Source organism: Dermacentor andersoni, unplaced genomic scaffold (assembly GCF_023375885.2).
Source record: "Dermacentor andersoni unplaced genomic scaffold, qqDerAnde1_hic_scaffold ctg00000198.1, whole genome shotgun sequence".
Taxonomy (NCBI): domain Eukaryota; kingdom Metazoa; phylum Arthropoda; class Arachnida; order Ixodida; family Ixodidae; genus Dermacentor; species Dermacentor andersoni.
In genome coordinates this window covers 3,386-18,667 of record NW_027314895.1, presented here as the reverse complement: position 1 = coordinate 18,667, position 15,282 = coordinate 3,386, and the positions used below count along the sequence as shown (strand labels likewise).

Genomic DNA, 15,282 nt, shown 5'->3' with positions numbered 1-15,282 from the left:
AACGCGCACGTGGATTTCTACCAAACGACGTGCTAAGCATGCCGATGCTGCTCTTTTTAGCACCCGCGCACGGATTTGTGCGAAAACGCGTTTTAAGCATGCACATGCATCTTTTGGTAGACGCGGATGAAGTTTTCTGCAAAACCACAAGACCCTTACAAAAATCGGTTTGACCTTTCAGTCACTCATGAGTCACCTATCAGTCACCCCTGTCACCTATCTGTAGACTCGACCTTTCTGTAGACTAAGTCTGCAGAATGTCTGCAGACACCGTGCGGACTGCAAGTAGACTTGTCTGTAATATGCGTGCCCAGTGAGTGTGTGTGTAAATATGTATATGTATCTATATATACATACATATTCTGAACCTTGACATATTTTATAATTACGGTTGAATAGTTTTGACCTTTCAATCACCCATGAGTCACCCACCAGTCACCTCCACGTAGACCTAGTCTGCAGAATGTCTGCAGACACCGTGCGGACTGCAAGTAGACTTGTCTGTAATATGCGTGCCCAGCGAGTGTGTGTGTGTGTGTAGATGTATATCTATATATAAACGCATATATATACATATTCTGAACCATGACACATTTTATAATTACGGTTCAATAGGTCTGACCTTTCAGTCACCCATGAGTCACCCACCAGTCACCTCCATGTAGAGCTAGTCTACAGATTGTCTGCATATTGTCTGCAGACACTGTGTGGACGGCAAGTAGGTAGACTTGTATGTAATATGCATGCCATATATATTCTACATGACACATTTTATAACAGTTAAATCGGCTTCACCTTTCAGCCACCCACGAATCACACACGCACACAAGCACACACACACACACGTGTGCGCATCCTGAACCATGACACATTTTATCATTGCGCTCTGTTTTGCCATTTTAGCATTTTGAAAACTTTGTCACTGATTGCTACAAGAACAGTCTGATAATGGCAGTTATATAAATCAATTATTTAATACTAATTGAAATAAGGTAATTGTTACATAACGTACATTAAATGCAGCAGTTATACTATGGCTCGAACCGCAGCCTGAATTTAAGGACATATCTACCGCGCGACGCCGACACCATCCATCCGACCACCGACTGCGTGGTTGCTTTCGGCGCCGGCCCCCAGGAGGCGCTGGCCGCGGGCACCGGTAAAATTACGGGTGAGATCATTTGCCCGTCTTCACCTGGTCACCGACATGTCACGGCGTGCACGCCTGCACGCCATGTGCACGCCGCATTGACGGCGACCGATGAGGTAGTGTACATGCCGTGCCGAGAGGAATTGTGGTGATTTTTGTGTGTATTAATGATCCAAAACCCCTGTGACTGCATAACGTAGCTCTCAGTGTTTTTCGTGTGGTGTGCCGATGCCAATTATCGTAGTTATGACCCGGTCGCGCTTTCTTTGTTACCGGCTCATGAAAAGCCGATGGTACTCTCGCTGCGCTCGCATTCCATCACAGTGCGCGGAAGAATTTTTTGAAAGTTGTGCTATCACGTGCTGTAGTTCATCTGCAATTCTACGCTGTTGACGCCGGAGGCACCGTGCACAGACTGTCCTTCATGCGGTACCTGTGCGATGCGGCAGCAGCTGTCACGGAGACTCGTTTACCGAGCACGCCTAGAAAGGTAAGTCCGGTGCGTACGCGCATTCTTGTGGTGCGTGAAGTGTGCATTTCTGTACGGATAACAAGATGATTAGTAACGTGACAAAAATGATCGTGCTTTTCGAATGTTCGTTCTTGTCGCAGGGCGCATTTAGCGAACAGTTTGATGAAAATTGCCCTAAAACGTGATGTTGCCAAAATCTATCGATTATTTGCTTTCTGCTGTGAAGTTTCCTTGCGCCGGGGACTGTTTGATTTGAATAGACGCAAAAATTCAAGCAGGGAAAGTTACTATTTCTGTACGTAATTTTTCAGCGAGAAATCGCATAGCCATTTCTAGAGGTACGTCGATTGGTCGTCTTCACAGCTAACGGCTGCGCGAGATGGCACCCGATTGCTGTGTACGACGCATGGCCAGATTTTAGCTTGTATGCAAGTTCTTTTATTTATATAGTGTCTTCAGACAGCCTGTATTTCTTGCGTTGGGTGTCATGTGTTTTCGTGTATTTGTAAATGGTTCCGAGATTTCAACAACAGTATCTACCTTTAATGGAAAAAATTGTTTTCTCACATGAAAAAGAGGGAGTCTGTTCTTTTTCAATGCATCGTCCTTTGGGGCAGGGCTTTGTTGCACCGCATAAATAAATTACGTTTTCGAACGCTTATCATGTGTTAACGAGTTTTCTGCTTGTGCAATTCGCATTTGACTTGGTACAGACGTGCGTTTGTGTGAAGTTTTTTATAGTAGATTCATGTTTGCTCCAGTTCCATTTACATATTAACTGCCTGTAATGTAATATTCGGGTATTTGTGCAACCATGCAGCTTCATGTAGCTGTTTGCACGAGACGTTTCACAATGTCACAAGTTTACAGTTTCAGCAGGGCTTACAGTAAACTGAACATTTCTTCTTGTTTAGGGATGTCAGGATTTTGTGAGCCAGAGGAATCTACACCACTTGGGAGCCTGCGGCACTTCTGCAGGCTGAACAGCGCGTCAAAGCATCTGATTTGCATGCTGCGACAAGGTGTGTGCAAGACGGTCACTGCCACACACATGAGATGTCGGTACTCACTACTTCATTCCTTGGAAGCGATATTCTTGGTCCCAACCAAGCAGCCCGGAAGAAATCGGAGACAAATAAAATGTGCAAAGAATACTATTGCGTCTGTTATTTTATTGCATGCATGCATGCCAGTTCCCCATAGTGGGGCTACAGAAATTCTCTCTAATGTCTGCCTAAATGCTGTAATCCTGTGACCACAATCTCGACAGACTTTCTGCAGAAATGCTGTATCCTGCAGCTACACAGATTGAGCAGACTTTCTGCAGAAAGGGTGTACGAATTGGGCGCTGGGAGGTGACAGGGGGTGACAGAAAGTCTGTCACCTGTCTTCAGATATTCTGCATCCCGGGTGACTCGGGGTATGCAGAATTTCTGCAGAAAGGGTGTACCAATTGGGCGCTGGGAGGTGACAGGGGGTGACAGAAAGTCTGTCACCTGTCTTCAGATATTCTGCATCCCGGGTGACTCGGGGTATGCAGAATTTCTGCAGAAAGGGTGTACCAATTGGGCGCTGGGAGGTGACAGGGGGTGACAGAAAGTCTGTCACCTGTCTTCAGATATTCTGCATCCCGGGTGACTCGGGGTATGGAGAATTTCTGCAGCAAGTCTGCAATGATTTTTGTAAGGGGATGTGCATGCAAATGGTGCTTTTGGCAGAACGCGCACGTGGATTTCTACCAAACGACGTGCTAAGCATGCCGATGCTGCTCTTTTTAGCACCCGCGCACGCATTTGTGCGAAAACGCGTTTTAAGCATGCACATGCATCTTTTGGTAGACGCGGATGAAGTTTTCTGCAAAACCACAAGATGTGCATGCAAATGGTGCTTTTTGCAGAACGCGCACGTGGATTTCTACCAAACGACGTGCTAAGCATGCCGATGCTGCTCTTTTTAGCACCCGCGCACGCATTTGTGCGAAAACGCGTTTTAAGCATGCACATGCATCTTTTGGTAGACGCGGATGAAGTTTTCTGCAAAACCACAAGATGTGCATGCAAATGGTGCTTTTGGCAGAACGCGCACGTGAATTTCTACCAAACGACGTGCTAAGCATGCCGATGCTGCTCTTTTTAGCACCCGCGCACGCATTTGTGCGAAAACGCGTTTTAAGCATGCACATGCATCTTTTGGTAGACGCGGATGAAGTTTTCTGCAAAACCACAAGATGTGCATGCAAATGGTGCTTTTTACAGAACGCGCACGTGGATTTCTACCAAACGACGTGCTAAGCATGCCGATGCTGCTCTTTTTAGCACCCGCGCACGCATTTGTGCGAAAACGCGTTTTAAGCATGCACATGCATCTTTTGGTAGACGCGGATGAAGTTTTCTGCAAAACCACAAGATGTGCATGCAAATGGTGCTTTTTGCAGAACGCGCACGTGGATTTCTACCAAACGACGTGCTAAGCATGCCGATGCTGCTCTTTTTAGCACCCGCGCACGGATTTGTGCGAAAACGCGTTTTAAGCATGCACATGCATCTTTTGGTAGACGCGGATGAAGTTTTCTGCAAAACCACAAGATGTGCATGCAAATGGTGCTTTTGGCAGAACGCGCACGTGGATTTCTACCAAACGACGTGCTAAGCATGCCGATGCTGCTCTTTTTAGCACCCGCGCACGCATTTGTGCGAAAACGCGTTTTAAGCATGCACATGCATCTTTTGGTAGACGCGGATGAAGTTTTCTGCAAAACCACAAGATGTGCATGCAAATGGTGCTTTTTGCAGAACGCGCACGTGGATTTCTACCAAACGACGTGCTAAGCATGCCGATGCTGCTCTTTTTAGCACCCGCGCACGGATTTGTGCGAAAACGCCTTTTAAGCATGCACATGCATCTTTTGGTAGACGCGGATGAAGTTTTCTGCAAAACCACAAGATGTGCATGCAAATGGTGCTTTTTGCAGAACGCGCACGTGGATTTCTACCAAACGACGTGCTAAGCATGCCGATGCTGCTCTTTTTAGCACCCGCGCACGGATTTGTGCGAAAACGCGTTTTAAGCATGCACATGCATCTTTTGGTAGACGCGGATGAAGTTTTCTGCAAAACCACAAGATGTGCATGCAAATGGTGCTTTTGGCAGAACGCGCACGTGGATTTCTATCCAAACGGCGTGCTAAGCATGCCGATGCTGCTCTTTTTAGCACCCGCGCACGCATTTGTGCGAAAACGCGTTTTAAGCATGCACATGCATCTTTTGGTAGACGCGGATGAAGTTTTCTGCAAAACCACAAGATGTGCATGCAAATTGTGCTTTTTTGCAGAACCCGCTCGTGGATTTCTACCAAACGACGTGCTAAGCATGCCGATGCTGCTCTTTTTAGCACCCGCGCACGCATTTGTGCGAAAACGCGTTCTAAGCATGCACATGCATCTTTTGGTAGACGCGGATGAAGTTTTCTGCTAAACCACAAGATGTGCATGCAAATGGTGCTTTTTGCAGAACGCGCACGTGGATTTCTACCAAACGACGTGCTAAGCATGCCGATGCTGCTCTTTTTAGCACCCGCGCACGCATTTGTGCGAAAACGCGTTTTAAGCATGCACATGCATCTTTTGGTAGACGCGGATGAAGTTTTCTGCAAAACCACAAGATGTGCATGCAAATGGTGCTTTTTGCAGAACGCGCACGTGGATTTCTACCAAACAACGTGCTAAGCATGCCGATGCTGCTCTTTTTAGCACCCGCGCACGCATTTGTGCGAAAACGCGTTTTAAGCATGCACATGCATCTTTTGGTAGACGCGGATGAAGTTTTCTGCAAAACCACAAGATGTGCATGCAAATGGTGCTTTTGGCAGAACGCGCACGTGAATTTCTACCAAACGACGTGCTAAGTATGCCGATGCTGCTCTTTTTAGCACCCGCGCACGCATTTGTGCGAAAACGCGTTTTAAGCATGCACATGCATCTTTTGGTAGACGCGGATGAAGTTTTCTGCAAAACCACAAGATGTGCATGCAAATGGTGCTTTTTGCAGAACGCGCTCGTGGATTTCTACCAAACGACGTGCTAAGCATGCCGATGCTGCTCTTTTTAGCACCCGCGCACGCATTTGTGCGAAAACGCGTTTTAAGCATGCACATGCATCTTTTGGTAGACGCGGATGAAGTTTTCTGCAAAACCACAAGATGTGCATGCAAATGGTGCTTTTTGCAAAACGCGCACGTGGATTTCTACCAAACGACGTGCTATGCATGCCGATGCTGCTCTATTTAGCACCCGCGCACGGATTTGTGCGAAAACGCGTTTTAAGCATGCACATGCATCTTTTGGTAGACGCGGATGAAGTTTTCTGCAAAACCACAAGATGTGCATGCAAATGGTGCTTTTGGCAGAACGCGCACGTGGATTTCTACCAAACGACGTGCTAAGCATGCCGATGCTGCTCTTTTTAGCACGCGCGCACGCATTTGTGCGAAAACGCGTTTTAAGCATGCACATGCATCTTTTGGTAGACGCGGATGAAGTTTTCTGCAAAACCACAAGATGTGCATGCAAATGGTGCTTTTTGCAGAACGCGCACGTGGATTTCTACCAAACGACGTGCTAAGCATGCCGATGCTGCTCTTTTTAGCACCCGCGCACGGATTTATGCGAAAACGCGTTTTAAGCAAGCACATGCATCTTTTGGTAGACGCGGATGAAGTTTTCTGCAAAACCACAAGATGTGCATGCAAATGGTGCTTTTTGCAGAACGCGCACGTGGATTTCTACCAAACGACGTGCTAAGCATGCCGATGCTGCTCTTTTTAGCACCCGCGCACGGATTTGTGCGAAAACGCGTTTTAAGCATGCACATGCATATTTTGGTAGACGCGGATGAAGTTTTCTGCAAAACCACAAGATGTGCATGCAAATGGTGCTTTTGGCAGAACGCGCACGTGGATTTCTACCAAACGACGTGCTAAGCATGCCGATGCTGCTCTTTTTAGCACCCGCGCACGCATTTGTGCGAAAACGCGTTTTAAGCATGCACATGCATCTTTTGGTAGACGCGGATGAAGTTTTCTGCAAAACCACAAGATGTGCATGCAAATGGTGCTTTTTGCAGAACGCGCACGTGGATTTCTACCAAACGACGTGCTAAGCATGCCGATGCTGCTCTTTTTAGCACCCGCGCACGCATTTGTGCGAAAACGCGTTTTAAGCATGCACATGCATCTTTTGGTAGACGCGGATGAAGTTTTCTGCAAAACCACAAGATGTGCATGCAAATGGTGCTTTTTGCAGAACGCGCACGTGGATTTCTACCAAACGACGTGCTAAGCATGGCGATGCTGCTCTTTTAGCACCCGCGCACGGATTTGTGCGAAAACGCGTTTTAAGCATGCACATGCATCTTTTGGTAGACGCGGATGAAGTTTTCTGCAAAACCACAAGATGTGCATGCAAATGGTGCTTTTGGCAGAACGCGCACGTGGATTTCTACCAAACGACGTGCTAAGCATGCCGATGCTGCTCTTTTTAGCGCCCGCGCACGCATTTGTGCGAAAACGCGTTTTAAGTTAAGCATGCACATGCATCTTTTGGTAGACGCGGATGAAGTTTTCTGCAAAACCACAATATGTGCATGCAAATGGTGCTTTTTGCAGAACGCGCAAGTGGATTTCTACCAAACGACGTGCTAAGCTTGCCGATGCTGCTCTTTTTAGCACCCGCGCACGGATTTGTGCGAAAACGCCTTTTAAGCATGCACATGCATCTTTTGGTAGACGCGGATGAAGTTTTCTGCAAAACCAAAAGATGTGCATGCAAATGGTGCTTTTGGCAGAACGCGCACGTGGATTTCTACCAAACGACGTGCTAAGCATGCCGATGCTGCTCTTTTTAGCACCCGCGCACGCATTTGTGCGAAAACGCGTTTTAAGCATGCACATGCATCTTTTGGTAGACGCGGATGAAGTTTTCTGCAAAACCACAAGATGTGCATGCAAATGGTGCTTTTTGCAGAACGCGCACGTGGATTTCTACCAAACGACGTGCTAAGCATGCCGATGCTGCTCTTTTTAGCACCCGCGCACGCATTTGTGCGAAAACGCGTTTTAAGCATGCACATGCATCTTTTGGTAGACGCGGATGAAGTTTTCTGCAAAACCACAAGATGTGCATGCAAATGGTGCTTTTGGCAGAACGCGCACGTGAATTTCTACCAAACGACGTGCTAAGCATGCCGATGCTGCTCTTTTTAGCACCCGCGCACGGATTTGTGCGAAAACGCCTTTTAAGCATGCACATGCATCTTTTGGTAGACGCGGATGAAGTTTTCTGCAAAACCACAAGATGTGCATGCAAATGGTGCTTTTTGCAGAACGCGCACGTGGATTTCTACCAAACGACGTGCTAAGCATGCCGATGCTGCTCTTTTTAGCACCCGCGCACGGATTTGTGCGAAAACGCGTTTTAAGCATGCACATGCATCTTTTGGTAGACGCGGATGAAGTTTTCTGCAAAACCACAAGATGTGCATGCAAATGGTGCTTTTGGCAGAACGCGCACGTGGATTTCTATCCAAACGGCGTGCTAAGCATGCCGATGCTGCTCTTTTTAGCACCCGCGCACGCATTTGTGCGAAAACGCGTTTTAAGCATGCACATGCATCTTTTGGTAGACGCGGATGAAGTTTTCTGCAAAACCACAAGATGTGCATGCAAATGGTGCTTTTTTGCAGAACCCGCTCGTGGATTTCTACCAAACGACGTGCTAAGCATGCCGATGCTGCTCTTTTTAGCACCCGCGCACGCATTTGTGCGAAAACGCGTTCTAAGCATGCACATGCATCTTTTGGTAGACGCGGATGAAGTTTTCTGCTAAACCACAAGATGTGCATGCAAATGGTGCTTTTTGCAGAACGCGCACGTGGATTTCTACCAAACGACGTGCTAAGCATGCCGATGCTGCTCTTTTTAGCACCCGCGCACGCATTTGTGCGAAAACGCGTTTTAAGCATGCACATGCATCTTTTGGTAGACGCGGATGAAGTTTTCTGCAAAACCACAAGATGTGCATGCAAATGGTGCTTTTTGCAGAACGCGCACGTGGATTTCTACCAAACAACGTGCTAAGCATGCCGATGCTGCTCTTTTTAGCACCCGCGCACGCATTTGTGCGAAAACGCGTTTTAAGCATGCACATGCATCTTTTGGTAGACGCGGATGAAGTTTTCTGCAAAACCACAAGATGTGCATGCAAATGGTGCTTTTGGCAGAACGCGCACGTGAATTTCTACCAAACGACGTGCTAAGTATGCCGATGCTGCTCTTTTTAGCACCCGCGCACGCATTTGTGCGAAAACGCGTTTTAAGCATGCACATGCATCTTTTGGTAGACGCGGATGAAGTTTTCTGCAAAACCACAAGATGTGCATGCAAATGGTGCTTTTTGCAGAACGCGCTCGTGGATTTCTACCAAACGACGTGCTAAGCATGCCGATGCTGCTCTTTTTAGCACCCGCGCACGCATTTGTGCGAAAACGCGTTTTAAGCATGCACATGCATCTTTTGGTAGACGCGGATGAAGTTTTCTGCAAAACCACAAGATGTGCATGCAAATGGTGCTTTTTGCAGAACGCGCACGTGGATTTCTACCAAACGACGTGCTAAGCATGCCGATGCTGCTCTTTTTAGCACCCGCGCACGGATTTGTGCGAAAACGCCTTTTAAGCATGCACATGCATCTTTTGGTAGACGCGGATGAAGTTTTCTGCAAAACCACAAGATGTGCATGCAAATGGTGCTTTTTGCAGAACGCGCACGTGGATTTCTACCAAACGACGTGCTAAGCATGCCGATGCTGCTCTTTTTAGCACCCGCGCACGGATTTGTGCGAAAACGCGTTTTAAGCATGCACATGCATCTTTTGGTAGACGCGGATGAAGTTTTCTGCAAAACCACAAGATGTGCATGCAAATGGTGCTTTTGGCAGAACGCGCACGTGGATTTCTATCCAAACGGCGTGCTAAGCATGCCGATGCTGCTCTTTTTAGCACCCGCGCACGCATTTGTGCGAAAACGCGTTTTAAGCATGCACATGCATCTTTTGGTAGACGCGGATGAAGTTTTCTGCAAAACCACAAGATGTGCATGCAAATTGTGCTTTTTTGCAGAACCCGCTCGTGGATTTCTACCAAACGACGTGCTAAGCATGCCGATGCTGCTCTTTTTAGCACCCGCGCACGCATTTGTGCGAAAACGCGTTCTAAGCATGCACATGCATCTTTTGGTAGACGCGGATGAAGTTTTCTGCTAAACCACAAGATGTGCATGCAAATGGTGCTTTTTGCAGAACGCGCACGTGGATTTCTACCAAACGACGTGCTAAGCATGCCGATGCTGCTCTTTTTAGCACCCGCGCACGCATTTGTGCGAAAACGCGTTTTAAGCATGCACATGCATCTTTTGGTAGACGCGGATGAAGTTTTCTGCAAAACCACAAGATGTGCATGCAAATGGTGCTTTTTGCAGAACGCGCACGTGGATTTCTACCAAACAACGTGCTAAGCATGCCGATGCTGCTCTTTTTAGCACCCGCGCACGCATTTGTGCGAAAACGCGTTTTAAGCATGCACATGCATCTTTTGGTAGACGCGGATGAAGTTTTCTGCAAAACCACAAGATGTGCATGCAAATGGTGCTTTTGGCAGAACGCGCACGTGAATTTCTACCAAACGACGTGCTAAGTATGCCGATGCTGCTCTTTTTAGCACCCGCGCACGCATTTGTGCGAAAACGCGTTTTAAGCATGCACATGCATCTTTTGGTAGACGCGGATGAAGTTTTCTGCAAAACCACAAGATGTGCATGCAAATGGTGCTTTTTGCAGAACGCGCTCGTGGATTTCTACCAAACGACGTGCTAAGCATGCCGATGCTGCTCTTTTTAGCACCCGCGCACGCATTTGTGCGAAAACGCGTTTTAAGCATGCACATGCATCTTTTGGTAGACGCGGATGAAGTTTTCTGCAAAACCACAAGATGTGCATGCAAATGGTGCTTTTTGCAAAACGCGCACGTGGATTTCTACCAAACGACGTGCTATGCATGCCGATGCTGCTCTATTTAGCACCCGCGCACGGATTTGTGCGAAAACGCGTTTTAAGCATGCACATGCATCTTTTGGTAGACGCGGATGAAGTTTTCTGCAAAACCACAAGATGTGCATGCAAATGGTGCTTTTGGCAGAACGCGCACGTGGATTTCTACCAAACGACGTGCTAAGCATGCCGATGCTGCTCTTTTTAGCACGCGCGCACGCATTTGTGCGAAAACGCGTTTTAAGCATGCACATGCATCTTTTGGTAGACGCGGATGAAGTTTTCTGCAAAACCACAAGATGTGCATGCAAATGGTGCTTTTTGCAGAACGCGCACGTGGATTTCTACCAAACGACGTGCTAAGCATGCCGATGCTGCTCTTTTTAGCACCCGCGCACGGATTTATGCGAAAACGCGTTTTAAGCAAGCACATGCATCTTTTGGTAGACGCGGATGAAGTTTTCTGCAAAACCACAAGATGTGCATGCAAATGGTGCTTTTTGCAGAACGCGCACGTGGATTTCTACCAAACGACGTGCTAAGCATGCCGATGCTGCTCTTTTTAGCACCCGCGCACGGATTTGTGCGAAAACGCGTTTTAAGCATGCACATGCATATTTTGGTAGACGCGGATGAAGTTTTCTGCAAAACCACAAGATGTGCATGCAAATGGTGCTTTTGGCAGAACGCGCACGTGGATTTCTACCAAACGACGTGCTAAGCATGCCGATGCTGCTCTTTTTAGCACCCGCGCACGCATTTGTGCGAAAACGCGTTTTAAGCATGCACATGCATCTTTTGGTAGACGCGGATGAAGTTTTCTGCAAAACCACAAGATGTGCATGCAAATGGTGCTTTTTGCAGAACGCGCACGTGGATTTCTACCAAACGACGTGCTAAGCATGCCGATGCTGCTCTTTTTAGCACCCGCGCACGCATTTGTGCGAAAACGCGTTTTAAGCATGCACATGCATCTTTTGGTAGACGCGGATGAAGTTTTCTGCAAAACCACAAGATGTGCATGCAAATGGTGCTTTTTGCAGAACGCGCACGTGGATTTCTACCAAACGACGTGCTAAGCATGGCGATGCTGCTCTTTTAGCACCCGCGCACGGATTTGTGCGAAAACGCGTTTTAAGCATGCACATGCATCTTTTGGTAGACGCGGATGAAGTTTTCTGCAAAACCACAAGATGTGCATGCAAATGGTGCTTTTGGCAGAACGCGCACGTGGATTTCTACCAAACGACGTGCTAAGCATGCCGATGCTGCTCTTTTTAGCGCCCGCGCACGCATTTGTGCGAAAACGCGTTTTAAGTTAAGCATGCACATGCATCTTTTGGTAGACGCGGATGAAGTTTTCTGCAAAACCACAATATGTGCATGCAAATGGTGCTTTTTGCAGAACGCGCAAGTGGATTTCTACCAAACGACGTGCTAAGCTTGCCGATGCTGCTCTTTTTAGCACCCGCGCACGGATTTGTGCGAAAACGCCTTTTAAGCATGCACATGCATCTTTTGGTAGACGCGGATGAAGTTTTCTGCAAAACCAAAAGATGTGCATGCAAATGGTGCTTTTGGCAGAACGCGCACGTGGATTTCTACCAAACGACGTGCTAAGCATGCCGATGCTGCTCTTTTTAGCACCCGCGCACGCATTTGTGCGAAAACGCGTTTTAAGCATGCACATGCATCTTTTGGTAGACGCGGATGAAGTTTTCTGCAAAACCACAAGATGTGCATGCAAATGGTGCTTTTTGCAGAACGCGCACGTGGATTTCTACCAAACGACGTGCTAAGCATGCCGATGCTGCTCTTTTTAGCACCCGCGCACGCATTTGTGCGAAAACGCGTTTTAAGCATGCACATGCATCTTTTGGTAGACGCGGATGAAGTTTTCTGCAAAACCACAAGATGTGCATGCAAATGGTGCTTTTGGCAGAACGCGCACGTGAATTTCTACCAAACGACGTGCTAAGCATGCCGATGCTGCTCTTTTTAGCACCCGCGCACGGATTTGTGCGAAAACGCCTTTTAAGCATGCACATGCATCTTTTGGTAGACGCGGATGAAGTTTTCTGCAAAACCACAAGATGTGCATGCAAATGGTGCTTTTTGCAGAACGCGCACGTGGATTTCTACCAAACGACGTGCTAAGCATGCCGATGCTGCTCTTTTTAGCACCCGCGCACGGATTTGTGCGAAAACGCGTTTTAAGCATGCACATGCATCTTTTGGTAGACGCGGATGAAGTTTTCTGCAAAACCACAAGATGTGCATGCAAATGGTGCTTTTGGCAGAACGCGCACGTGGATTTCTATCCAAACGGCGTGCTAAGCATGCCGATGCTGCTCTTTTTAGCACCCGCGCACGCATTTGTGCGAAAACGCGTTTTAAGCATGCACATGCATCTTTTGGTAGACGCGGATGAAGTTTTCTGCAAAACCACAAGATGTGCATGCAAATGGTGCTTTTTTGCAGAACCCGCTCGTGGATTTCTACCAAACGACGTGCTAAGCATGCCGATGCTGCTCTTTTTAGCACCCGCGCACGCATTTGTGCGAAAACGCGTTCTAAGCATGCACATGCATCTTTTGGTAGACGCGGATGAAGTTTTCTGCTAAACCACAAGATGTGCATGCAAATGGTGCTTTTTGCAGAACGCGCACGTGGATTTCTACCAAACGACGTGCTAAGCATGCCGATGCTGCTCTTTTTAGCACCCGCGCACGCATTTGTGCGAAAACGCGTTTTAAGCATGCACATGCATCTTTTGGTAGACGCGGATGAAGTTTTCTGCAAAACCACAAGATGTGCATGCAAATGGTGCTTTTTGCAGAACGCGCACGTGGATTTCTACCAAACAACGTGCTAAGCATGCCGATGCTGCTCTTTTTAGCACCCGCGCACGCATTTGTGCGAAAACGCGTTTTAAGCATGCACATGCATCTTTTGGTAGACGCGGATGAAGTTTTCTGCAAAACCACAAGATGTGCATGCAAATGGTGCTTTTGGCAGAACGCGCACGTGAATTTCTACCAAACGACGTGCTAAGTATGCCGATGCTGCTCTTTTTAGCACCCGCGCACGCATTTGTGCGAAAACGCGTTTTAAGCATGCACATGCATCTTTTGGTAGACGCGGATGAAGTTTTCTGCAAAACCACAAGATGTGCATGCAAATGGTGCTTTTTGCAGAACGCGCTCGTGGATTTCTACCAAACGACGTGCTAAGCATGCCGATGCTGCTCTTTTTAGCACCCGCGCACGCATTTGTGCGAAAACGCGTTTTAAGCATGCACATGCATCTTTTGGTAGACGCGGATGAAGTTTTCTGCAAAACCACAAGATGTGCATGCAAATGGTGCTTTTGGCAGAACGCGCACGTGGATTTCTACCAAACGACGTGCTAAGCATGCCGATGCTGCTCTTTTTAGCACGCGCGCACGCATTTGTGCGAAAACGCGTTTTAAGCATGCACATGCATCTTTTGGTAGACGCGGATGAAGTTTTCTGCAAAACCACAAGATGTGCATGCAAATGGTGCTTTTTGCAGAACGCGCACGTGGATTTCTACCAAACGACGTGCTAAGCATGCCGATGCTGCTCTTTTTAGCACCCGCGCACGGATTTATGCGAAAACGCGTTTTAAGCAAGCACATGCATCTTTTGGTAGACGCGGATGAAGTTTTCTGCAAAACCACAAGATGTGCATGCAAATGGTGCTTTTTGCAGAACGCGCACGTGGATTTCTACCAAACGACGTGCTAAGCATGCCGATGCTGCTCTTTTTAGCACCCGCGCACGGATTTGTGCGAAAACGCGTTTTAAGCATGCACATGCATATTTTGGTAGACGCGGATGAAGTTTTCTGCAAAACCACAAGATGTGCATGCAAATGGTGCTTTTGGCAGAACGCGCACGTGGATTTCTACCAAACGACGTGCTAAGCATGCCGATGCTGCTCTTTTTAGCACCCGCGCACGCATTTGTGCGAAAACGCGTTTTAAGCATGCACATGCATCTTTTGGTAGACGCGGATGAAGTTTTCTGCAAAACCACAAGATGTGCATGCAAATGGTGCTTTTTGCAGAACGCGCACGTGGATTTCTACCAAACGACGTGCTAAGCATGCCGATGCTGCTCTTTTTAGCACCCGCGCACGCATTTGTGCGAAAACGCGTTTTAAGCATGCACATGCATCTTTTGGTAGACGCGGATGAAGTTTTCTGCAAAACCACAAGATGTGCATGCAAATGGTGCTTTTTGCAGAACGCGCACGTGGATTTCTACCAAACGACGTGCTAAGCATGGCGATGCTGCTCTTTTAGCACCCGCGCACGGATTTGTGCGAAAACGCGTTTTAAGCATGCACATGCATCTTTTGGTAGACGCGGATGAAGTTTTCTGCAAAACCACAAGATGTGCATGCAAATGGTGCTTTTGGCAGAACGCGCACGTGGATTTCTACCAAACGACGTGCTAAGCATGCCGATGCTGCTCTTTTTAGCGCCCGCGCACGCATTTGTGCGAAAACGCGTTTTAAGCATGCACATGCATCTT

At 47.6% G+C, this 15,282-nt stretch overlaps 1 long non-coding RNA gene across 1 annotated transcript; it reads left to right on the top strand.

Moving 5' to 3' along the window:
• Nucleotides 1-1,203: 1,203 nt before the first annotated feature.
• On the top strand, nucleotides 1,204-2,776 carry LOC140214479 (uncharacterized). Its single transcript, XR_011891409.1, has 2 exons — nucleotides 1,204-1,640; nucleotides 2,537-2,776. It is a non-coding gene; the product is annotated as an uncharacterized lncRNA (long non-coding RNA).
• The last annotated feature ends 12,506 nt before the right edge of the window (nucleotides 2,777-15,282 follow it).